The sequence below is a fragment of the Triturus cristatus genome, chromosome 5_1 (assembly GCF_964204655.1).
Source record: "Triturus cristatus chromosome 5_1, aTriCri1.1, whole genome shotgun sequence".
NCBI lineage: Eukaryota > Metazoa > Chordata > Amphibia > Caudata > Salamandridae > Triturus > Triturus cristatus.
In genome coordinates this window covers 538,183,613-538,208,438 of record NC_140587.1, presented here as the reverse complement: position 1 = coordinate 538,208,438, position 24,826 = coordinate 538,183,613, and the positions used below count along the sequence as shown (strand labels likewise).

At 43.3% G+C, this 24,826-nt stretch overlaps 1 protein-coding gene across 6 annotated transcripts in view; it reads left to right on the top strand.

Moving 5' to 3' along the window:
• The window catches only part of HNF4G (hepatocyte nuclear factor 4 gamma), a 514,515-nt gene that overhangs the window by 449,895 nt on the left and 39,794 nt on the right, over positions 1 to 24,826 (top strand). The window lies entirely within an intron of this gene.

Here is a 24,826-nt window from a genome sequence, read left to right as displayed (position 1 = left end):
CTCCAAAAATGTGGTAAAATTGGTTAGAGGGGAAGCGTCACTGAGAACAATAGAGAGTTGTTGCGACGTGAAGAGGGAAGTAGCACATGACGGAGAGAGAAAAATAAAAATATGCACTCCAAAGACTGCTTAAAGGAATACAAAATAAATTGCTCCTTGAACAGAAGCAATATCAGCAATTTAATGAAACACGTCAACTAGTCATAACATTGTGGAACCTAAATGCTCCTGTGCTATACAAACACAGGAATAGAGAGGAACGTCATGAAATCAAAAGGAGATAACTGAGCTAAACAGCAAAACCATTCAGTATAAGCAAGGGGATGAGCCAAAGCCCACACTAGATGGATTGGAATCGAAAGGTTTTGCCAACTGACAGCTACAGCTGCTTGTAACTTTGGCCTAAAAAGGCCCTAGCTTGTGGTGTTGCAGTGAAAATAATTGCTTTATGGTAAGAACCCAAAATTGTTGATTAGTTGTATGATTCATTGCACTTCAAAATTCAAAAAGTGTATTTCATTGACATGCAGAACCATTTCACCTTAGTGCATTAGGGTATATCAGTGCATTAAGAGGTGATTTCTTTTTTTTGGAAGTGATATGTTTCAAACACGAATTTAAGAAACAGTCATGGTTCCTTCCACCTACACTGACAACAATTGCAATAGTGAACTTGGAGGGAAGTCACTTGTTATGTGCACTCTTTGGGTGGTGTGTGGGTTGGTATTTTATGCAGACAACATTATAATTTATTAAATCATACACAGGAAAAGTTTCGTACAGCGCACATCCTAAAGTCATGTATTTCAAGGTTCTCCTATATGTGATTATGAAGATAAAGGAGGGAAAGTGAGATAAAATAGTTGCCTAGAATCACACAATTTGGTCAAGTGGGGAAGCGAGGATTGATCGCAGGTTTCCTGGTTTCACATTGTGCAGTTCAGCCACTAGATGTACATACTTCACTTCCCCTACACCCACTTTACAGTCCATCCACCCTTCGTCTGACCCCCACCCTGCTGGCATCAATGCAGCCCTCGGTCACACCACAGACCAAGCCTTTTGGCCCTTGGTAAAAATGTTGCCAGTACCCAAGTTCTATCACAATAATTGTGTTGCACAAACCACTGAATGTTGGTTGCCCAAAATATTGCCTACCATCCTACAAAGCAAAGAGGAAAGGGCAGAGTGGTCAACGTGCACCATTACATTTTAAGAGTTCATTGCTAGGTGTGAGACTAGATGCAATGAAGGCTTGCCTGGAAAGGAGCCGCTTTACAATTGTATTGGTACGCCCTTCCTTCTTTTGTGTTGTTTGTTAAGTGACGCACATGCTTACACTTAATTAATAAAGACACCTGAAACACCTCATACTACGACTGAATATTTGGTTTGGATAAAAGTTGCTAATATATTTTCCAAAACAACAAACAACATTTATGTTTAATTTATTTAATGAAATGTGTTTATTTGAAAAAACAAGAGAAAGGTTGCAAATAGCATACTGTGGAAAATAATCCTCAAAATAGAAGATGCAGCAAAGATGGCAATAGCAGGCTGTTGCTGCGGTTCCAAGAGGGGTGTCATACCTGGCTACCTTATGGGTTTTACCTTTGATCGACTTTACAGTAGCTAGACACATCTTATCCTGATACCAAAGCAACAGGAGAGCTTAATTAACTATAATGAGCGAACATTTTAGAAGAGAAAAATAAAAGACATGGATACATCATAAATATTCTCTAGTAACTCTATTTAAAGAAAATAAGCAAGGACAGTAAATATGTCCATATACAAATGAATAACCAGTTCACTGCCTAAAATGGACAGTTTCTTTCAGGCACTAGTTGTAGGATCTGTAACCTCAGTTAGAAAACAAGCATGGCTGGGCCATCCTGTTACTGTATTGTTAAAAAAACACTGTCTCGCTAAATGCCTTTTGCTGTTTTTTTCTATGCAGTTATTTTACTTTTGTCCACAGCCTTTCTCTTCCATTTTTTACATTTGTTGTTAATGTTAGTGATCTATCTTGTTGCTATATTTTTCTCCTACACCATTTGATGGCCCATTAACTTTTCTCATTTCTTCATTTCGCGTCCACATCGGTCACACTTGCCTTGGTCATTTTATCCCTCCATGTAGAGATATATATATATACATGACTGGTCCACAGCTAGGCCTACGAGTATGTGATGATTTTTTGCAAAATGCCTGCGATGTCTCGAGCGCTTCCCACCATCTTTGCTCATTCAATTCCATTTTGTTGCAACTCATCAACACGGTGGTGGTGTTTGTTAAATTTTCGCTTTTGCCTTTTGACTTCCATTTTCCTTCTAGCCCTAATATGACTGCGATCACTGTTTCCTACTGTGGATGCAGCCTGCCTCCCATCACATCAACAGGACATTATATATGCGTCTCTCCGTGGACTCCATCCTTATATACGAAACCCTGTCCCTTTAAAAAGCAATCTTTCACCACGTTCACAAACGTGCCTACTGCCGTGTTTTTGTGCATTTCATGTTCTGCACTCCATAATAAAAAACAGCCCATGCTTGGCTGGGTAGAGCCATTCATTAGCCCTCTGCTGACCAGTTTGCCATCTCGTACGTGTATTTATTCATTTCACAGTCCAGCTGTTCAAGGTGGCGTTGGTCCACAATGTATTCCGGGTTTATTTAAATCCTCTTTCTGAAATTAACAATCCCTCTGTTGCAAACATATAGTCGTCGTTTATGACGCGCGGCAAAAATATGTTCAATTGAGGAATTGAGAAGGTTTTTCATACGTCGGAAGCAAATGCGTATAAGGGTAGTATGCGTTATCATAGAAGGCCATTCCAATTTGTGGCTCAGGTGCTGCCTGATAGGTTTGGTATTTTCAGCTTTAAATTTGATTGCACTTTTAAGGTCACATAAAATACACCGCTCCCATCATGGACAGTATCAGACAAATGATTCACTCAGAATGTTTCTTCACAGATATTACAATATTTGGCCCAGATAAGACTTTGGACTGATCTTTCCTGTGTTAATTTTTTTAACACGCACTGTGTGAAGAAATAAGATAAAAATGGTGTTGCAAATAGCTTGTAATTGTAACACCGTGCAAAAACGAACTTGACCTCCATTAGTTCTTGCGTTAGCAGGGCCCACCAATGAATAATTTTCTGTCAATTTCCTTAAATACCATAACCATGTTAGCCTTAATAGTGTACTATAACCAACTGCAAGGCCTATTACTATTGTTAAAGGCCCTCTTCCTGAGTTATTGGCCCACGCTGCAGCGTGAACTGGTCTGTAGTGGGACAAATCCACAGGAAACAGACTTCTCATAAATCTTTTTTACTGCACTGTGCACAATACAACAGGAGACGGGTCCTACAAGCTCCCCAGCCGGCAGTGTTCTTTCTCTGCTACAACACTCCACGCATCACAGGAGGTTCCACACATGATAGAAGAGAACCTCCAGGCCATAATGGGGCCTTTACCAACCATTATAGCTAGAGACTATAATGGTTGGTATGTGTTGGACTTGGCCCTTCTGGCAGGTTCACCCCTGAACTTTTTTGATTTTTACTGGTGACTTGGTGTGGTGATTGTTTGGTTTCTGCGCACTTTCCCTGTGTCCCAGGGTAAAGTGCGTGCGTGCTCTGAGTGCATGTGGTGAGATAGGCCTGCCCTCCCATAGGAATGCATGGGGAATGTATGTGTCCCTAGTAGTTCCGGATGCGTGGGGTGTGCAGGCCCGAGTTTGGTATGTGCGGACTCGTGGGAGTGAATGCTGCGCGATGATGTGTGCGGCGTGTATGTACCTAGTGTGGAAGTGCCACTTCTAGAAGTGGGCACTTCTGTGTGCAGTGTGTCTGTCGCGTGATTGGCTGGTCATGTCATGTGACGGGCTAGGGATTCCCCAGTGTCAGGATGAGTCACCCAGTGGTGAATGGGGAGATCAGCAGCTAGATGGGTGGGAGGAGTCCACCTGGGTCCTGAATAGGACAGGGTTTTCCAAACACAATGCTGGCCCCGCCCCCTGTGGTGCGACTGACGACCCTAGCCCTGCCAGTGAATAGAGTGAGGGGCTGAGCACATCAAGGGTGCTCCCCAACCAGCTGCGACTGGTTTTCCCCCTCACCCTGAACCCAGAACAAAGGGTTTGCCTGTATAAAAATGGGGCTGTGTCCCCACAGAAACTGTTCTCTTCAAGGATCCTATCTGAGGGGGGCTGCTGCTGTAGCTGGACCAGAGGACCGCCACTTGGACTACCTCCCTGCCTGGAGGCCCAGTGAGCTGGCTCTGGGTCCAGCCTTGCCCCCCCCCTGCCTTGCTGCACGAAGGGGAGAACTTTGCTGCCAGGACTTTTGTTGCTGGACTTTCTCTTTTACTTTCCTGCTCCCCAAAGCACCTGGGAGCGCTTTAATTTGCCAAAGCGCTGGGAGCGCTTTATTTGTCCCTCAAGCGCCTGGAAGCGCTTGTAATTGCCTTTTAGCGCTCAGAGCGCTTTATTTCTCCAAGCCGGTGCCCACCCGGCGTTTGCCCCGTCTTTGCCGACCTGAAAGTCCCCTGGCAGGTGCCCACCCTGCCAGGGACATCGCCGTGGTCGTTGGCGGGTGCCTACCCCGCTTCCTTCATTATTTAAACTACGGGTGCCTACCCCGCTTCCTTCATTATTTAAACTACGGGTGCCCACCCCGCTTAGTTGATTATTCCTGTGCCCTAGCGGGTGCCCACCCCGCCAGGAACTTGCCGCTTGTTTCTGCCCTTGGATACTTGAAATCCGAAGACGGGAGCCCACCCCGTGCTTCGGAGAGAGCCGTGTTGAATTCACCGCCGGCAGCCCGAGGGTTCGCTGACGTCACCTCCCTGCCGCGCTGGGATTGGTCCAGCGGCAGGGAGCATCACCCATGTGACCGGGGCCGTAGCGAGGAAGGAAGCGACGCTCTGGTTCACGGACCCAGGTGGGAGCCTACCCCGCGCTGGGACGAGCGGTGGAACAAGTCCCTCGGTGCCTAGGAGAGTGGTGCCGGCGTCCGGAGGCTTCCTGAGTGGGACTCCACCCCCAGCACTGCCGGTGACCGAGACCAGCGCCTCCAGCCGGGTGAGTGGGGCTCTGGCCGGGAGGGTGCACAAGGCAGCCGAGGGGGTTGCTGAGCGCTGGTGCGCTCCAACTAGGTTCCCCCGAGTAAGGCTCCAACGAGGCGCCTGGTATTCCTTCAGAGTCCGGTGTGACTCCAACGCTACGGGGGCATTTCTCCCTGCCTAGAGCCTGAGGGCTCCAATCCATCGTGGGGGCATATTATTTTAGAGCGCTCGTGGGGCTCCAACACCCCGCATGGTTTTCGTTGAGCGCTGGTGCGCTCCACGTTATTGGGGGCCACATTCGTTTGTTTAGAGCCCAGGGAGGCTCCAACACTTGCCCTATTTGTCCCAAGAAGGCACGGTGGTGCCCACGCTCATTCCTACAGCTGCCCAGCACTTAGTGGGCAGCTGCCACGTTTAGGTTGGGCATTGTGCGCCTGGCTTGCGCGGCCTGCGCAGTCGCGCCCTGACAGTATTGGATATTGGTCATTTCTGCATCCTGAGAGGCCAGTTGGCCTGCGGACAGTTATCTTGTGTTGTGCCCTCCCCTAGGGCACTTGGTGATTTTCATACATGTCCTTTTTGCGCCTGCGCAATGCCTTCATGATATTTTCTGTCCTGAATTGTGTTTACACCTCTAAATGTATTTTATGCATCCTGTGTTTATGTGCTTAGACCCCTACAGGTAGAGTGATACTTAGGTGGTTGTTTTCTCCTTAGTACAGGTGGTACTAGTGAGGTCCTAGTTCCCTGCGTGGTATTCCTAAAGGTGGTTAGGGTTGCGTAGGTGGTACGTTCTGATACCAGTAGTTACTGGTAGTGTGCTACATGTTCTATTTTTAGTGCTACAGTGATTGTGTGCTATGTTCTCAAATATTATTCCTACGTTCTAAGTGCTATTCCTACAGAGTGCTAATTCCTGACAGTGGTCCATGTGGCCCTGTCCCCTGTATATATAATCCCTTGTAAATTCTGCCCGTGCCTGTTGGCACATTGTAAAGTGTGTGTTTTTATCTAATGTGTTGTGTATAATACAAAGGTTATTTTTAGATAATACCTTGTGTGGAGTTTCCTTTGTGGTGGGCCTTGGGTGTTGTTGCTGGGTGCGTGCGCAAACGCTTTACACATCGCCTCAGGGATAAGCCTGTCTGCTCGTGCCAAGCTACCAAGGGGGTGAGCAGGGGTTATCTTTGGCGTGTAACTTCCTTGCCCTGACTAGAGGGGTGATTTCTGCCTGACTTTGGCGCAAGCCTTAGCCAGCCAGAAATCCCATTTCTAACAGTATGCTATTAGAAAACCCACCCAACTGCGGGTAGAATGGCCTAAATTAAACATGGAGAAAAATAAAGCAAAACATTGCAATGTTGGGCAGAAGGTCTGTACCAGCCATTAGAACATTGAAATGTTGGGAGCTCCATTGTAGACAATGGAGTGTTCCATGCTTCTACGGGCCGGTAAAGGCCCGCAGAGCAACATTCCAATGTTTTACAAAGGCCTCTTGGAGCTCGAGGGGATTTAAATCCCATAGAGCTTCGAGAGGCCTTTGTTTTATTTGTTAGAACATTTTACCCTCTAGTGGCGGAGTGTTCTAATAGCCTTATAGCCCTTTGTAGCAGGGCTATACCGGCTATTAAAGTTCCGCTCCCTTGTTAAAGTCCCTCGCCTTCGGCTCGGGCCTTTAACGTGGGAGCGGGCCTTTTAATAGGGCTATAAGGCGGGCTATAAGGCTATATTATTAACTCCACCACTCCGTTGTCTTCAAAGGAGCCTCCAACATTCCAGTATTGTAACATAGTGTTTTCCATTACCCAGAGGTGAGGATAAATATGGATGTCATTTGGGGGTCACCAGTGGTCGCAAGTGTGACCGTTGGCATTGTCCTTTGTGATTCCTGACTTGAAAGGGAAAAAGACAGCTCCAGAAATGGAAGAACAGGGACTGGGAATAGCAGGTGCTCATGGCTGTGCTGTTTAAGACTGTAACAGTTATAATTTGCACTATAAGGACCTCCATGACTCTGGACATTCCCAAGCATGAGTACGCTTGAACAGGAGGCTCTCAGTGTTGGTGTGCAATTCTACATTGACCTGAACTATAGAAATAGTTGTGTCTTGGAGCATTCTGGGGCTGGCAAACACTTACTTTTCTTGCATGCAACTTTCTTGGAGTCAGTCACAGTGAGTGTTTTTCATTGATCTTATATTATTTGCAACAGTGCACATTTAGTTTGTTGCTGCTACTGCAGCAATGCGTTTTAAAAATACAACGTTTCATGTATTTGTTTTTAGTATACTTTTATTACAGGTTGTGTTTATTCTTGGGATATGAGCCATAAACTCTGGTACATGTCAACATTTTCAATCTGAAAGTTAGTGACAGGTAGAAATGTTGGGCCTGATTCACAGAGGTAAAATGAGACCAAAATCTAACTTTATGACTTTCAGTATTCACAAAGGGCATTTGCTACTCGTAAATGCCCTTTGTGAATACCGAAAGTCGTAAAGTTCAACTTTCGGTATTTACAAAGGGCATTTACGGGGCATTTACTCGTAAATGCCCTTTGTGAGTACCAAAAGGTAGTAAAGTTAGGCTTTCGTCTCAGTTTACCTTTGTGAATCGGGCCCGTGGTTTTTACAGACCAGCAGGTCATGGGTGGGGGTTGTAAATTAAGAGTTAGGCGTGTATTTAGAACAGAAAAGGGTGCTATAAACCTATATAAAGGAGTACAGCAAAGTTGCTTGTAGGACTCAGTACTAAAACAATAGAGTTAGTTGCTGCATGTCAGGATATAGGTGTTATACAGAGCTGCTGATGGGGGGCCAGTACTAGTAGAACAATGGAAGGATGACACATGCCAGTAATGAGGACTACAGTAGAGTGTGCACCACTATTGAAATGCCAGTGAATGGATGCTGCACGTCAAACTAGTGCTGTATAGGAGAGCTGCATGTGTGAACTTGTACTAGAAGAGGGGTGGGTGGGTGTCATCAGTCACGGTTTAGGAGTTTGGCAGTGCTGTATACCGGTCCCAAAGGCAGTGTGTGGGTGCTGCAAGTCAGGACTGAAGTGTAAGGCGGAGCTGCATGTGTGTCAAAGTACTGTATTAGAGCAGTGGATGCTGAAGATCGGAATTAAAGTGTGTGGCGGAACTGCTTGTGCTTGCCAGTTTTGGAGGTGCATTGCTGGGGTGTATAGCTTGTGTGTCCCAGAATTACAAGAGCATTGGGTTGGTGATGCTGACAAGGATTGCTGAATAGGTTTTTGTGAGTCCAGAAAGTAAGGGGATAGTGTGGGGTGCTGCAGTCCGGGACTGAGATGCACTGTAGACCTGCTGGTGCTCCTCAGTACTGTTAGAACAGTGGATGAGTGTTGCATGTCGCCAATAATGAGGAGTATGATAAAACCATCCATGTGTCCCAGTCAGAGCCGGACTGGGAACCACAACCGGCCCTGGCAAAGTGCTTGGTTCATCCATCTCAGCTCCTTTCTGGAAAGTTTCAGACTGATCCATCAATCAGGGGACTTGAAAATGGAGGTTCCAAAATGCTGTTTTCCCATGTTAAGTCCCATAGACATTTTTGGGAAGTGATACAGAAAAAACACCGGAATGAAATTACACCAAATTTGGCAGAAAGTTGGAACCTTATTCAGAAAAGGTGCTGTTTGTTATTTTGTGAAAATCCGTTCAGCCCTGTTTGAGAATTTGTGTTTAAAGCAGTTCTCAGGGTGTTCATGAATGTGTTAAATATCTTTTGTGATATCTGGACAGTTGATCCTATAGAAGTCCAGCAGTATGGTAAATTTTAAAAATGAGGGGATCTGATTGGCAGAGAGAGTTTTTCTCCTGTCTGACTTTTCAGTCCCACAGAACTGAATGATCAGATTGGCTGGCCAAACTTTAAAGAAAAATGTTGCAGCCACCATTACTGTATGCAGTAACTTGGTCCCCATGTTATGAGCTTAGTGTTAAAAATCATATAAGGGGGCCAGGTATGAACATCTTGACACACCGGCACTCATGGGGGGGCCAGAACTGTGAGGTATCTTGGGGCAGGTCCCAGCGCTGCTCTCCTGTGAGACACTGGGGTACTCCCCTAGACGGCAATGGTGGGACCTGCCGTACCAAGGAGGTGACAGTTGGGCACAGTACTACAAGAGTACCGTGAAACATTCAAAAAAAAAAATAACAAGCTTGTCAGGTGAGAGTTTGCAGGGGGTTGATGTTATAGTTAGGTGTGGTAAGATGATTTTACCTCACGTTAAAAAAAAAACCAGAAACTCACTAAAAATAACTAAAGGTTAAAGTGATGTTATAACACAAAAAACAACTTTAAAATCCAAAATACACTGGAATTCAGCAGTTATATTTCTCTGATCTAACTATACCTTGCACCCCAACAGTGCCCTGCTCACGACCTCACATATTACATCACTCATGACATTTTAAATGAAGGGCTTGAGATAAGCGCAAATTATACTAACTGTCCACACATTGCATGTGTGCTGCACTGTACAACACACATCCAATGTGTGACTCCTGCACTGTGCAGCACATATCCAATGTGTGAAAAGTGTAAACATTGTCTAGGCATAGTATTTTGTAGTGGAAGGGTACACTTCCAGTAAAAAACATATGTTAGACAACACGCACATAACTTTGCTCTGTAGTGCAAAGGTGTGTCCCTACTACTACGTAGGTTATTTGTGCACCAGCACTAGGGAACAGAACAACAGCACAATATTCTGCTCTCTCCCCTAAGCACAACACAGCACATCAACATTGGTTGCTGATCTGTGTTGCTATAATGTTTAGTTATGGTGTTGTTTAGTATAAATTTGCTACATCCTGCAGCTTGACTTGTTTCACACAAAATGGCTGCACTTCTATTGAGCCCTATTTAGTCATACATTCTATAGCTGATGCTGTGGCTCAGTACTGTGGCTCAGTACCTACTCACTCTGTTTATTATGCCCATACCTCAACTGCTATACTAAGGTCTTCCCTATGTGCCCTAGGGGTAGAGTGCCTTGTAGCTACAAACAGGGACATTATAAAATATGTTTTATATGCCCTGGTGGAGGAAGACTGCCAATTTAGTTTTTCCCCATTGTAGCACAATGGCTCTGTAGGCTAACATAGTATTATTTTATTAATGTAGGACTATGGAAAGAAACATACTTCAAAGTATCAAAATCATTGTTACAATGAATTCAGCAACTTGGTATTGTTAGATTTATTATAACTATCACAGTAAAGAAGTTTTAGAATATTATTTTCTGTAAACCAAAATCTAGCCTTTCAGCTTCCCTTTCCTGATTGGTCAGCCTGATCCAGGCTGCACCATGCTGTCTTTAATGAGGTGTGAATTGGCCTGATTAGAGACAACGGATTAACTGTGGGAGGAGAACTGCAAGCTGCAGAGCACAAGGCAGGATAGGGGTGGAGTAACCAAACTGGTCTTCAAAGAAGAAATGACAGTTTAGGGCAGCACATGTTCACCCCCACATCCAGCACCCACAGCCAGACAGGAGCCCCAGTAATTGGATTAGTGGAGGGGCGGGAAGAGGAGTATTAGGATATCATAGCCACACCAGTGGGTTGGCTTAGCCAGATCCATCCCTCAAGGAGAAAGTTTCTCCATTTTGGATTTTGGAAGAATATTGCTTTCTGAGAAAAGAATATACCACATTTTGTAGGAAGTTGACATACCTGAGGGTGGCACACTGCAACCTATTAGGCAAGGGTATATCCCCTGCTTGATGCCTAGGATCACTTCCCTGCTGGAACACTGATCTGCACCCACCTGATTGCACTCTGAATGACTGCACCTGCTGCGCAATCTGGGTCTACGGCCCTCAGGACTTCGCCCGGCTTCACTCGTGTTAAGGAGAGGACACACTAACAGCAACAGGTTAAAATAACTCCACCTGCATCATTTCTGCCATCTGGAGTGCGTTCTGTGCACTTTTAAATATTTGATCAGGTGCATTGTGGGAACTTAGTCCTAGTATCCGATAGACCATCTTAGAGCTTCAAGACCCTTGAATTGGTGTTTTGGACACTTTTAACCCACAAAAGGAAACTTCAGGAAGAAGTTCCAGAAGTTTGGACCCACTTTTGTAGAAAGCTATATTAGTTGATCAGATGCATTGTGGAAGTTGTAGTCCCAGACACCAAGAGGCAAACCAGAGCATCTGAACCCTTGACTGGTGCAGTGGACCACTTTCCTGAATCAAGAAACACTTCAGGAAGTAAGTGTAAAAGTGTTACATCATGGGTGGCCTGAACTCTGGACGGTGTCCTGGTCCAGCGTGACCTTTTTTAACCCTGTGAGCGCTATTTGCTTCTAAGCAATAGTTTTACTTTTAATCTTTAAAAAATCCTATCTCTGGTTTTCTACTTTGGATGTTTGTCATTTTGGTGTTGATTTATTCATAAAAATATAACCTATTTTTATAAACTGGTGTTGGAGTTTTATTATGTGCTGTGTCTTAATTATTTAATGTGTTGGTGTTTTTAAATGCTTTACATACCTGTATCCTATGTTAAGCCTGCATGTTTGCAGCCAGCTACCAAGGGCTGAGTAAGGGAATCATTTATTGAGAGCTTGAGCGGGCCTTATATTGTGATTGTGGCCTTATTACTAGTGGTGGGTACCTACCTACACCTACTAATAAACCACCTTCTAATACATACTAACTTCATTTCATTTCAAACCACTTTATTCAGACGATATTTTTGCCCATAAAAGTAACATAAATACAAGTAAAACATTTCAGAAAAGAAATATATCCAAGGCAATAAATATGACAGTGCTAACAATTAATAGCAGCAAGATTTAGAGCGATAAAGTGCCACGTGCCCTTACAGCATGAGTTAAAAATGAACCTATGTATAAACAGATTTACGTATCGGATGATTGCAAAACAAGTGAAAATACAGCTCTATACTGCTTAATGTTATGATACTTCTTTTTAATCAGAGATTATGATACTTCTTTTCAATCAGGGGGATTAAATACTGTCTGGTATAAAATTAATAACATTTGCAAAATAGCAAAAAGTGTATCTTCGTTTGGCCGATTTTGCCATTGCATGGGCACAGAATAGCAGCAAGGTTTGGCTGATATTCAAGCTGGAAATGCAGTAAATATTTAACAGTATCAGCTCTTAACCTAAAAAACAACGAGCGCACCCATCACTCAGATGGCTGCCACAAGTAGACAGGGGGGTAATCTGGAACTCTCAGGGACAAGTATGACATAATCAGAGTTTTCCCTTCTATACTTCTAAGACGCCTTTCCTTTGCAGATTTATATAACTACTGCTACTTTCTTTTCATTAAAACTTGAACATAAATGTGGCTCAACAAAAGCCCTCTGCATGCCGATTCTACACATTTCTAATTCAACATATGCCAACCAGGGGATTCAGAGGCCATAGTCACAAGAGAGGCAATCAAATATTATATCTCTAGTCAGCGATGCCTTCTCATTACTCCAGATTGACAACCAGAATATTAAAGGTCTGCACCTAATGTAGTCAACTATATAACATAGGTTAAGTTATTTGTGGCAAATAATGTGGGGGGTAGAAATTGATACTCATTGAAGCCACCTGTGAAACCTGTTTTCTTCATATTGTATGCCATACTAACTTATTTGGCATTGTTTTGGAATTGCAAACAAAGTCCTGCGCACGCAATCAGGATAGCGCTACTGATAGCATACAAAACGAAATGAACAATACTGAGGGACTGTGGTTTCTTGAAAGAAAAGCATCAACATCAATGACATTTTTTAGAGTTGTATTCTTTATGTGTAACAAAGTCTGACCAATACATGGTGCAAGAACATTCAGCCGACACGTGTTTCGTCACACTGTGTGTAGCTATGACTCTTCAGGGCTAAGAAGGACATGAAAACAAAGAAAAATTTAGAAAATATAACATTAAATATTAAAGCAAAATTAAAAGAAAAACATGGGTTCACATGGCCTGGTACTGTACAAGTACAGTTGAGTGACAAAATAAAGCGGAAGCAACAAGAGCAGTGTGCCACTTGTGACAGGAGAAGAAAACACCCTATGTGTTGGGGTGGATGTGGCTATTCAAAAAAGGGAGAAAGAGCGTGGACCATGCGAAGTGCTCGTGGATGAGACAGGTAACACATGGTGCCTTGGAGTTGAAATAAAGCCAAGAAGATGGAAACCGTGGGGAATGAAAAGTCCTCCTCACGTCACTAGGTAATGTAAATCCAAATGGTAAATGATACTAGAGTAAGACACCATGCTGTAAAGTCCAATTCTAATTAAACTGGTAAACCAAAAAACCAAGAAAATATGGTGAGGAGACAGAAAATGAAAAGGTATAATCAGTAGTGATCGTGAAATCAACATCAAGTGTGTGAAAAACAGGACATTTTAGAAAAAATACCCACGTACAATAGGTGGTGAGTATATAAGCGATTGAACTCGGACACTGTGATAACTCAAAAGCAAGTATTGTAAGAAAAGTTTGTAAGACTTGTTGAGAACACAAAGAACTGGTGCGGATGAATGCACAAAGTCATAACAAAAAAAGTAATAGGCATACAATCATGAGACACAAGCAGTATGTGGAAAGAACGTCTTCACAAATGAGAATTTAAAACATGTAATAATGAATGCAGTCTAAGTATATAATGAGGCAACTAGGAAAAACAAAACTTAAACAAACAGCTCGAAGAATTATGGAAAACAGGGGTTGAAAGGAGTTTACCCAAGGAGCACATAGAAAATCAGTAAACCTGTGTTGTAGGAAGAAGAGCACGGGAAGAAAATAGACAGCATGCACGCACAATGACACATGGAACGAAACCGCATGAAAGCAGAATAAACAACAATCCCGTACCTGAAGTAGTGTACAATGACGCGGCTCCAGAAAAAGTAATGTGCGGTTTAAAATTTTACCGTATCAGATGTGGTAAGGTGAGCGGCGAGATATATCGACAGCTAGGGTAATCAGCTGGGCGCTCTAGGGTGGAAAAAGGCACAGTGAGCCTATGTGCGAGTATAGAACCTATGAGTGAGGCTGGCGGGGAAAAAAACTCTTACCGGGTGTAATGCGGATCACGGGTGGTGGATCCTCAGGTTCGGGTGAAAGCTCTGAAGTGAGGAGAGGGGCAGAGTAAGCCGGACGTACTAAGCAAGAATTGCAGAAAAATGTGGTTAGCGCTGGTGGAGTCTTACCGGGTGCGTGAGTGGATCGCGGATAACGGGTTCCCGGTTTCCAGGGTGTTGGAACCTCGAGGTCTAAACAAAACACAGGGCACACGGAAAAGACTTTCCTTCTTCGGAATAGACATCGCCAAGAACAATGCCCGAGGTGGCAACCGTGAGCTAAGACTGAGACGACAGGAGGCGACATGGATCATGCGTCTTCAGTCGGTGAAGCACGGTCTCAATATCGACCACGAATTACAGTACTTTCTAGGAACCTAATCGGATTTTTTGTAAATTTCTTTCAGGTCTCTCCATGATCGTCATTGCATAACTTTTATCTTACAATTAGCACTGATTGTTTTGCTTCCTCACACATGTACTTGTTTTTCTTACATAGTTCTATGTATGTTTTGGTTATGCCTACTCTCTACAGTAGAGATCTCTGTTCCTTTCTTTTGAGTCTCCATATTTGACTTATTTTGTGTTAAATAGGTTCAGAATGTTGGACTTTCTACTCAATGCCCATTTCTCGTTTTACAGTGTCACACATGAATTTCACATCATCTTTGTATCCCATATTTGTCATCTATTAATATGCTGATTGCATTGAACTCCTAGACACTGCCTTTTATTCTCCATTTCTGTTTTCGTGCACGGCTATCACAGCCGCTTTTTTCCGTCTTTAACACGCGTCACCATGACAACGCGAGGCAACCTCTCCCTCACTTCCTTTTTCACATTTCAGCTGCATGCATCGCGCGTTCTAGTTGTTTTTGCCCCCAATGGCACCTGACCTACTTAAACTTCCGGTGTTTAGACCTCGAGGTTCCAACACCCTGGAAACCGGGAACCCGTTATCCGCGATCCACTCACGCACCCGGTAAGACTCCACCAGCGCTAACCACATTTTTCTGCAATTCTTCCTTAGTACGTCCGGCTTACTCTGCCCCTCTCCTCACTTCAGAGCTTTCACCCGAACCTGAGGATCCACCACCCGTGATCCGCATTACACCCGGTAAGAGTTTTTTTCCCCGCCAGTCTCACTCATAGGTTCTATACTCGCACATAGGCTCACTGTGCCTTTTTCCACCCTAGAGCGCCCAGCTGATTACCCTAGCTGTCGATATATCTCGCCGCTCACCTTACCACATCTGATACGGTAAAATTTTAAACCGCACATTACTTTTTCTGGAGCCGCGTCATTGTACACTACTTCAGGTACGGGATTGTTGTTTATTCTGCTTTCATGCGGTTTCGTTCCATGTGTCATTGTGCGTGCATGCTGTCTATTTTCTTCCCGTGCTCTTCTTCCTACAACACAGGTTTACTGATTTTCTATGTGCTCCTTGGGTAAACTCCTTTCAACCCCTGTTTTCCATAATTCTTCGAGCTGTTTGTTTAAGTTTTGTTTTTCCTAGTTGCCTCATTATATACTTAGACTGCATTCATTATTACATGTTTTAAATTCTCATTTGTGAAGACGTTCTTTCCACATACTGCTTGTGTCTCATGATTGTATGCCTATTACTTTTTTTGTTATGACTTTGTGCATTCATCCGCACCAGTTCTTTGTGTTCTCAACAAGTCTTACGAACTTTTCTTACACTACTTGCTTTTGAGTTATCACAGTGTCCGAGTTCAATCGCTTATATACTCACCACCTATTGTACGTGGGTATTTTTTCTAAAATGTCCTGTTTTTCACACACTTGATGTTGATTTCACGATCACTACTGATTATACCTTTTCATTTTCTGTCTCCTCACCATATTTTCTTGGTTTTTTGGTTTACCAGTTTAATTAGAATTGGACTTTACAGCATGGTGTCTTACTCTAGTATCATTTACCATTTGGATTTACATTACCTAGTGACGTGAGGAGGACTTTTCATTCCCCACGGTTTCCATCTTCTTGGCTTTATTTCAACTCCAAGGCACCATGTGTTACCTGTCTCATCCACGAGCACTTCGCATGGTCCACGCTCTTTCTCCCTTTTTTGAATAGCCACATCCACCCCAACACATAGGGTGTTTTCTTCTCCTGTCACAAGTGGCACACTGCTCTTGTTGCTTCCGCTTTATTTTGTCACTCAACTGTACTTGTACAGTACCAGGCCATGTGAACCCATGTTTTTCTTTTAATTTTGCTTTAATATTTAATGTTATATTTTCTAAATTTTTCTTTGTTTTCATGTCCTTCTTAGCCCTGAAGGGTCATAGCTACATACAGTGTGATGAAACACGTGTCGGCTGAATGTTCTTGCACCATGTATTGGTCAGACTTGTTACACATAAAGAATACAACTCTAAAAAATGTCATTGATGTTGATGCTTTTCTTTCAAGAAACCACAGTCCCTGAGTATTGTTCATTTCGTTTTGTATGCTATCAGTAGCGCTATCCTGATTGCGTGCGCAGGACTTTGTTTGCTATTTATTCAAGTGGGTTTTCCCACTTAATCGCAGGGATCCTTTTGGGTTGGTATCCCTGACCTGGCAGCACCTAAACTTACTTTCGCATAGTGATACCCTTAGTGCACACGCTTGAGCGCCATCTTCCTTCATTCCCATCCAACCCTGTCATTTTGTATATTGTTTTGGAATTGTTTATCATCATTCTTCCATTAATAAGGCACATTTTTCTTCTACTCATCCTAGTAGCAAAAGAAGCATGTTAAGATATTTTACCAGAACAGTTTTATTTCTTAGGTTCTTGTGACATATACGAAATGCAGTCTTCTTGTATTACATGAGTGGCTTCAAGCAAGGAGGGGGGCGTTATCTTGTGTAAAGTTTTAAATGCATCTCCTATTGCTTTACTATCAAACTACATGGCCCTGTCACCCACAGCCTCAGTAAAGCAAAGAGGTGAATGTAGGAAAGACTTTAGTAGAAGACTCTCTGTCATTCTGTAGTAAAGTCATGTGTTTTGCCCTGTTCACCCCCTCTTCTTTTGACTGATGCTGGTAGTTACTGACTCTGAAAGGGCCCTGGGTCCTACTAGCCAGGCCAAGGGCCAGTGCTCTGTCCTTAAAAGGTATATGTTAATTTGTGTAATTTTAAATGGCCAAGATAGCCTTCCTGTAAATCCCTAGTATATTGTTGGACATGTTAGGTAAGAGACCCTAGTAGACAGAATGCACTTACATGTGCACTGCTGTGGTGTCTAGTGTCATTTTAAAGCCAGGCCTGCCTTGCAGGCTGGTTTTAAAATAAAACTGTGTCCAAGTACGACTTTGGAATTAAAAGTAATTCTAAAGTCCAAAACTACCTTTTTATTACATATAAGTTACCTCTAAGGTCTGCCGTAAGTTCCTCCAGTCTAGGGTGTCTTTTTATGAAAAGCAGGGAAATTATAAAATATGTTTTATATGCCCTGGTATGGAAAACAGCCAAAGTTACTTTTCCTCATTGTCTGGCTGCTAGCTCCATAGGCTACCATGGTAAGGCTTTATTAAACTGTAATAAAGTCTAACTTTTGATTGGAGTTAGCTAACAACATGAATAAAAGTATCAAAATAATAGTTGCAATAAATCCAACATCTTGCCAAAGTCTGATTCATTATACCTATTACAGGAAAGTAGTTTTAGAACTTACTATCCTGATGTTACCTACGACAGCCCTATATCAGCCTCTTCTGATTGGCCAGACTCAGATAACCTGAGCCAAGCTGCTCCCTGAGTAGGTCTGAAGAGGCCTGGGGCTGAAACAATGCAGCCATTTGTTGGGCGGGTATTTGCTTCCAGGAGAAGCCAGGGTACAGGAACATGGTTGGAGAGATAAACTGAACTTTAAAGGTAAAAGAACTGATGCCACATGACTCAGGCCAGCCCCTATTTCCTTGATCCCAAGTCAGATTGGAGCCCCCCCAATTAGATTAGTCGATGGGCTGGGAGGGAAGTGTAGGAAAAAGTTAGCCACACCTGTGAGATGGGTTTGCCAGTTATACACTCTAAGAAGAAAATTTCTCCATTTAGATTTTTGGGAGAAGAGTACATTCTGGGTCAAAAATATGCCACACTTCCCAGGAAGTTGTTTTTTAGCAGAGGGTGGCAACTTGAACCCCATTGGTTGGGATGCCCCTCCCCCTTGCCAACTCAGAATGGAGAATAAATATGGGAAATCTGCAGGAGCGAACATAACACTGCCTGGAACATCAAGAGAAGAAGGACTGCCCAGCTGGACCCTTGGACTGCACCACAGAAGTCTTGCAGTCAGAGGGACTGCACCTGCTGCACTCTCAGAATCCACAAAGAAAGGACTGGGCCTGTCTTAAAGGAAAAGGACTGACCTCCCTGAGCAGCAACAGGTAGGGAAGCGCTGGGAAAATGGCACCTGCGACAACCAAAAAGAGAGTACTACTCCAGCTGACAAGCTACACCTTAATTTTCCTGGCCTGCACAGGTGCATTGTGGAAGATTGAGTCCTAGCCTCCAAGTGGCAATCCAGAGCTTCTGACCCCTGGCAAGCACTAGAAGACACTAAAGGAACCATGAGAACCAACTGGACTACAGCTCCTTGACTAGTCTGCAACAAGTTCTTGACCCCCAAGAGGCACCTCTCAGGTCATGGGACCTTGGGTGGATCTGTAGCCTTAAAATCAAGCTTTTGGACTCTTCGTGCACATGAACAGGCCAGGTCGCACGGAAACTGTGTCGCTCTCCTGAAGAATCAGACTGAGCTGCCATAAGTTTGTCTCTTTGCACATCAAGTATCATCGCTCATGACCACAAGGCTCCAGCACATCCATCTATGATTCCCGGCAGCTCTTTGCGCCCCACAGACCACTGCCAGCGACGCTCTACTTCCCCCCAGCGAACGTCTATCCCGCGAATGGGACTCTTGGTACAATTCTTGAGAAGGTAAAACTTCAGCTGGAGTTTTCTGGTACTGTATCCGACGCATACTCCATCGCGGTCAGCTTGAACTTTTAGATTTGACCTGGTCCAGTGTGATCAGATAGCCATGGATGGCGCTTTATGCTTTTAGGTGCTATAATGCAGTTTATTCTTTAAAAATGCATAGCTCTGGTTCCCTACATTGGATTCTTGTTGTTTTGGTGTCATTTTAAAGATAATAATGTTCTCTGTTTTTATAAATTGGTGTTGTATTTTTATTGGGTCATGTCTTTAACTTATTTACTGTTTTGATGATATTACATGCTTTACACACCTGTATCCTAAGTTAAGCCTGACTGCTCATCTGCCAAGCTACCAAGGGTTGAGCAAGGATTAATTTATTGAGACTTGACTGGACCTTATTAGTTATTGTGGTATTATTACTAGCTGAAGGTACCTACCTCCACCTACTAATAACTCACCTTCCTACACACTCTTACTGTGATCCCTAGAGGTAATATTTCTCACACTTCCTTACTTGTCCTGTCCAGCTATCTGGTATGTGTTAATTTTCTTAAAGAATATTTCAGTCACCAGTCATTGGCCAGCAGCAGGAACTTCATCTTGACAGGTGTTACTTTTAGGTAAAGTGCTGATTAACAGTTCTAGATCAAGATGAAGCACTGGATTGCTACACCTGATCCACCGAAAGGCCAGGATGAACATTTCACAATCAACAATTACTCAAAATGGGCACATCTTCACATTCAGGTTTCTTGACTGTTTCGCTGGGGGTCAAGTTTTATTTCACTTTGATCTGAATTAGTCAACATCTAACTAACCCTCACAGATCAACACTCTTCTTTTGGTCAATGGACTATTAGTCAAGTAGTTGATGGTGATATTAACAAATTCATTAATCTATCTTATAACTTTCAATTAAATAATCACAGACTCCAAGTAAGATTCAATACATTTTATCTAATAACTCATTCAAAATGAACGCTCATTTGTACAGATTCACAGTGCAAACTCTATCAACTTTCATGGAAGAGAAAAATGTATTTATCAAATTACATTCAAATATACAGACACATTCAACAACTTTAATGCATTAGGTGTGATAGATGAAGAGACAATAGACACAGTAACTCATACTTTGCAAAGGATATGCAAATTCAAGACAGAAATATATTTACCGCGTGGTGAAATGGGGAAACCCAACCCCTGGCCAAAAGGATTGGTGGAGGTCACCTGATAAAGAGTCAGGAGACAAAGACTATAAACAGGTGCAAGATAGGATTATACTTACTACACTTCCCTAGAACCCGACGCACCGGAGCGCATCCCTCTCTTACACTCTCTCCCTCTTTGATATTCTTCCGCAAATCTTCAATCTAATCGGGCTGTCTTTCAGTATTGAATCTTCCCAGTCTGTTCTTCTCAGGCAGCAGCTCTCACCCACTCCTCAATCAGACTTTTAGTCACTCAAGATATACTCTTTAATTGTGCATGTCCCACCCTCAAAAGTTGCAAGTATTCATGAATCATGGACTGTGATTGGGCAGGGGCAGGGGAGTTGTCATCACCTTATGCTGTCATTCTTGATTTCTTATCTAATTCTTTGTTTAGTAAACCCTTCCCATTTAATTTATTCATTTTTCCATACAATTTCCTTTCACACACATTCACAAAACAAATTAGATGAAATGTTTATATTATTCTGCAGTTGAAGAGCGTTCCCAGGCATCGGTGCTTGGTTTTTGGCAGTCTGTCAATGATCCGGTCATCAGGTCACTTCTAAACTTCAATGCGCAGACTCAACTTGTGTTACGTTTCAACCGCCATCTTTTTCCTTGGCTTCGTACATGAAGCCCAAACGTACACTATTGATAAAGGAATCATAAACATATGTGAATATCTCAAATACGGTATTATCACTGTTCACCACCCACTTCTACTCTATCCTATGTTATTTTCTCCTTTGTTAAGCAAAAGCATTAGCAGCCTCAGCTCCTTTTAAATTCAGGCAAGCATATGCCAGGTACGCGGTGCCTCGAGAACTACAGTTAGTTCAAGCGGGATTTCAGTTACGTAGCAAATTATTCTTTAATATTTAAGCAAGCATAAAGCCTATTCCCCATGTATGACTGTAGTGTGTATGTTAATTTTCTTTTATCTACTATTTCTATTTGTTAGTACTTGTTAACGAGAGGTGGATCCGAGCAAGTTTCTTTTCCTCAAATCCTTGCTCCATCACACCTAATGACCCTTTTTAACATCAGCTCAAATTAACAAATATATTAAAAAATGTCAGGTGGGAATACCAATGGGGACACCCTTTAAAGGGCCAACATGGGGTGCACACTGATGAAACGTCACACGTGATAGATATCTCCCAAAATGTACCCAGAACCCTTGGTGCTGAAGGCACATCTAATGATCTCTGCACCAGCAAACCTTGATCCCTAAAACATTAGCTCTCCTATGTACCTAACAGGTGCATGTAATCAGTCAAAACACAGTGCAATCAATATTAAAACATGTGGGGATGGTACAACTTACAATGACATTCAACAATGCATGCAACGATTTACTGTCACCTATGTGTATGTTAATAAAGTGTTTAATGTTCAACAGTATTCAGTGTATGTATCTTTCTTCTTACTTTAACCTGGTTACAAAGCAACCTCAGAATCTAGAAATAAAGAGCCATTCCCCCTATTACCATCATTGTGATGTCCCACCTTCAAGAAAAGTTCCAGCTTAAAAAAAGCTGAAACGTATTCCCAGGTCACACTTTTTGCTGTACCTCGGGACTTAAGGTGACAGGTGAGAGTAAAATATTGCGCTCCTGTGGAATCTGATTCTCTTTGGCAGCCTCCATAGCAAATGTACAACATTGGTGATGCCACCTACTCCTCCTGGGGCACTACCCTTGAAGATATGCACATTTTTCCAGCAACCCCAGTGCCTACTGGGGACACAATATAGCCCAAAATGTGTTCCTTTTATGTGATGCTGGCTTCAGCTTGTTGTTTTGTTTTCTAATCTGCAAGTGCCACATGTACTACAATCAAGGTACTGATTGCGGCGAAGAAAGCCCACAGCTTCTGGAGACCCTGCCTGCTTTCTGCCCGTACAGCATTGATACTCTGCAAAAAATAGGAAACTTGTCTGTGTCCTCTGTCTCCTGCCCACCAAACACTATGGGCAGAATGGCAGGAACCACAGTGCTGGATACTCTCCACTACCCCTACACAAGGGCATGTGTAGCAGGGAAGGAATATCACAGCAGCGGTCCTGCAGCTCTAGCCCACCACACGAGCTTCTAAGAGTAAAAGTGACAGCACTTCAGGTGATACGCCTAGAGCACTCGTCCTACCCAGGGGATCCTTGTTGTTGGCGCAGGGAGCACCATGTTCCTGGTTCACCTCTACCCCGGGGCCTTCTTCGGGGGAGAATGCTGCTGTGAAAATGGGGTGCCAATGCTCTAGCTTTAAATAGTCTCCTTGGGTAACATACATGACCATGGGGAATTTCAAGGAGAATGCTCAATGAGGTAAAGGCTGTTTCGGGTCAGCAGCCTAGGTGACCCTCCAGACAGCTTTCAGCACGAAGGGGCCACACAATATTATGTTTCTTATGCCCCATTAGGTCTAAAGAGATAGGGTTTGGTTTTGTATTGCTCCTGGAGGTGTGTTCCAGGCATTAGTAGTGTGGGTTTTAGGCATCTTGTCCTCTAAATCTTTGGGGCATTTTTGGAGCTGGTTTTATACTGCTCTCCCTCTCATGAGGTAGAGCTCAGCCACAATCATGCTACTCCCAAAAAGGTTTTTTAGGCTCTTCTGCAGCTCTAGCACCCAATAATCACCTTCCAGCAGTAGTGAATTGTGTAAAGCCCAAGACCTACGCCTCTCTCTGAACTTCGGATAATCTCCATGACCTGGAGACTTCCTCTGCGACACTAAGTGGCCCTAAAGGCAGGTTATGCTCCCTGCATGCACTCTCTGCACCACATGACCTCTTGGTCAATCGCAGTGTGCCAGTCTGTCCAGCAGGAGTCAGGGGTCCCTTGGCAGGGGTACCTTTCACTGGACCAGGTCCAACAGAGTCCACATCAGTAGAAGTCCAGAGGGTCTCTTCACTCCAGACAGGCTAGGTGCTTGCATTTCTGTCTTCTGCACGGCCCATTATTGCTCAGATCTCTTCCCTTGTGCAGGAGTTTAAAGATGGATTTGGATAGTTCCTGAAGTGGGTCACCTCTGCCCAGCCACGTCATCCCTGATCTATCTTCCTTTCAGTGTATGATGAGATTTTTCAAGTTGACAAATTCAACTCTCGGTCAGACACAGCTCCTCCAGAGTTGCCATCCCTAGCAGATGCAGTAATGGTCAGTTTGCTCCAAGCCTTCAAAGGAGAGCTCATCCGGTGAGTGGTGCCAGGTGATTCTGCCTCCCTTTGTGTCCCTGGGGAAGGCCATGCCTAGGCTTTACAGTTAATGTAGGCTAAAAATGCCATGCAGATTTCTCCATGGCACAAATAATACCCCACTACAAGCTAATCTTCTCCAGATTGGGCCTATTATGTCGGGTAGGTTTTGATCTACCTGCTGGCCAGTAAAGTAATTATGGGGCATATGTATCAACTGAATTTTTAATCGCAAACGCTGCGATTCGCAAAAAACAGCGTTTGCGATTAAAAATTCGCAAAACGGGATGTATGAGGCAAATTCTCAGCGCAAATTTCAGGAATTGCTAATTTAGCGATTTCTTAATTTTGCGTAAACATTTAAGAAATCGCAAATTGCGATTTCTTAAATGACATGTAACACGCACCAAAGCATTGCGAATTATCCTTAAGAAATCGCAAATTACCACCAACTTCTAGTTGGTGGTAATTTGCGATTTCTGTTAAAAATGCACTTTTTGGAATTTTACAAAGTGCCACGTGGTGCACATACATGCCCTTAGGGCATGTATGTGCGCCATATGCACACACATGCTCATTTCAGGGGTGCATCAGGGTGTCATCATGACACCCTTGTACCTTTGAAATAATTCCCAAATTGCGATTAGCAAATTGTGAATCGCAATTTGAGAATTACTTCCCATTCATTCCTATGGGTCTCCTGGCCCATAGAAATGAATGGGGAGGTATTCCTTAATTGCGATTTCGCAATTTGCTAATCGCAATTAAGGAATTTTAAGAAATCGCAAAAGTTTTGCGATTTTTTTTAAATACATCCCGTTTTGCAATTCTCAAATAGCGATTCTTTAAAAATCGCTATTTGAGAATCGCAAATGGAGATGTTGATACATATGCCCCTAAATTAGCCCAGCGGGGTAGTTCAAAGTCCGAACCTAATCAGTGGTCGACTCAGGAAAATGCTGCAACATAGTGCATGAAGGAGAGCAAATATGGCCAACTTGTCATTATATTTGCACTTAGGACCTTTTGATGCATATAAAAAGATAAATTATTCTTTTCTCAAGGTTCAGCCAATGAAGAGTTGGTATTTTTGTGCAGCTGCCCCTTACAGTATGAAGCCCGACGTATGTACAGACTAACACTTCATGCTCATATTTAAAAACAAATGAAAATGTTTATTTTTGAGAACCCTTATAAATTATACGACCTGCACAGGTCATAATCAATTTATGAAAGTTCCTCTCTGCAACAACTGCCTGTGCACAGCTACTGGGATAAGAT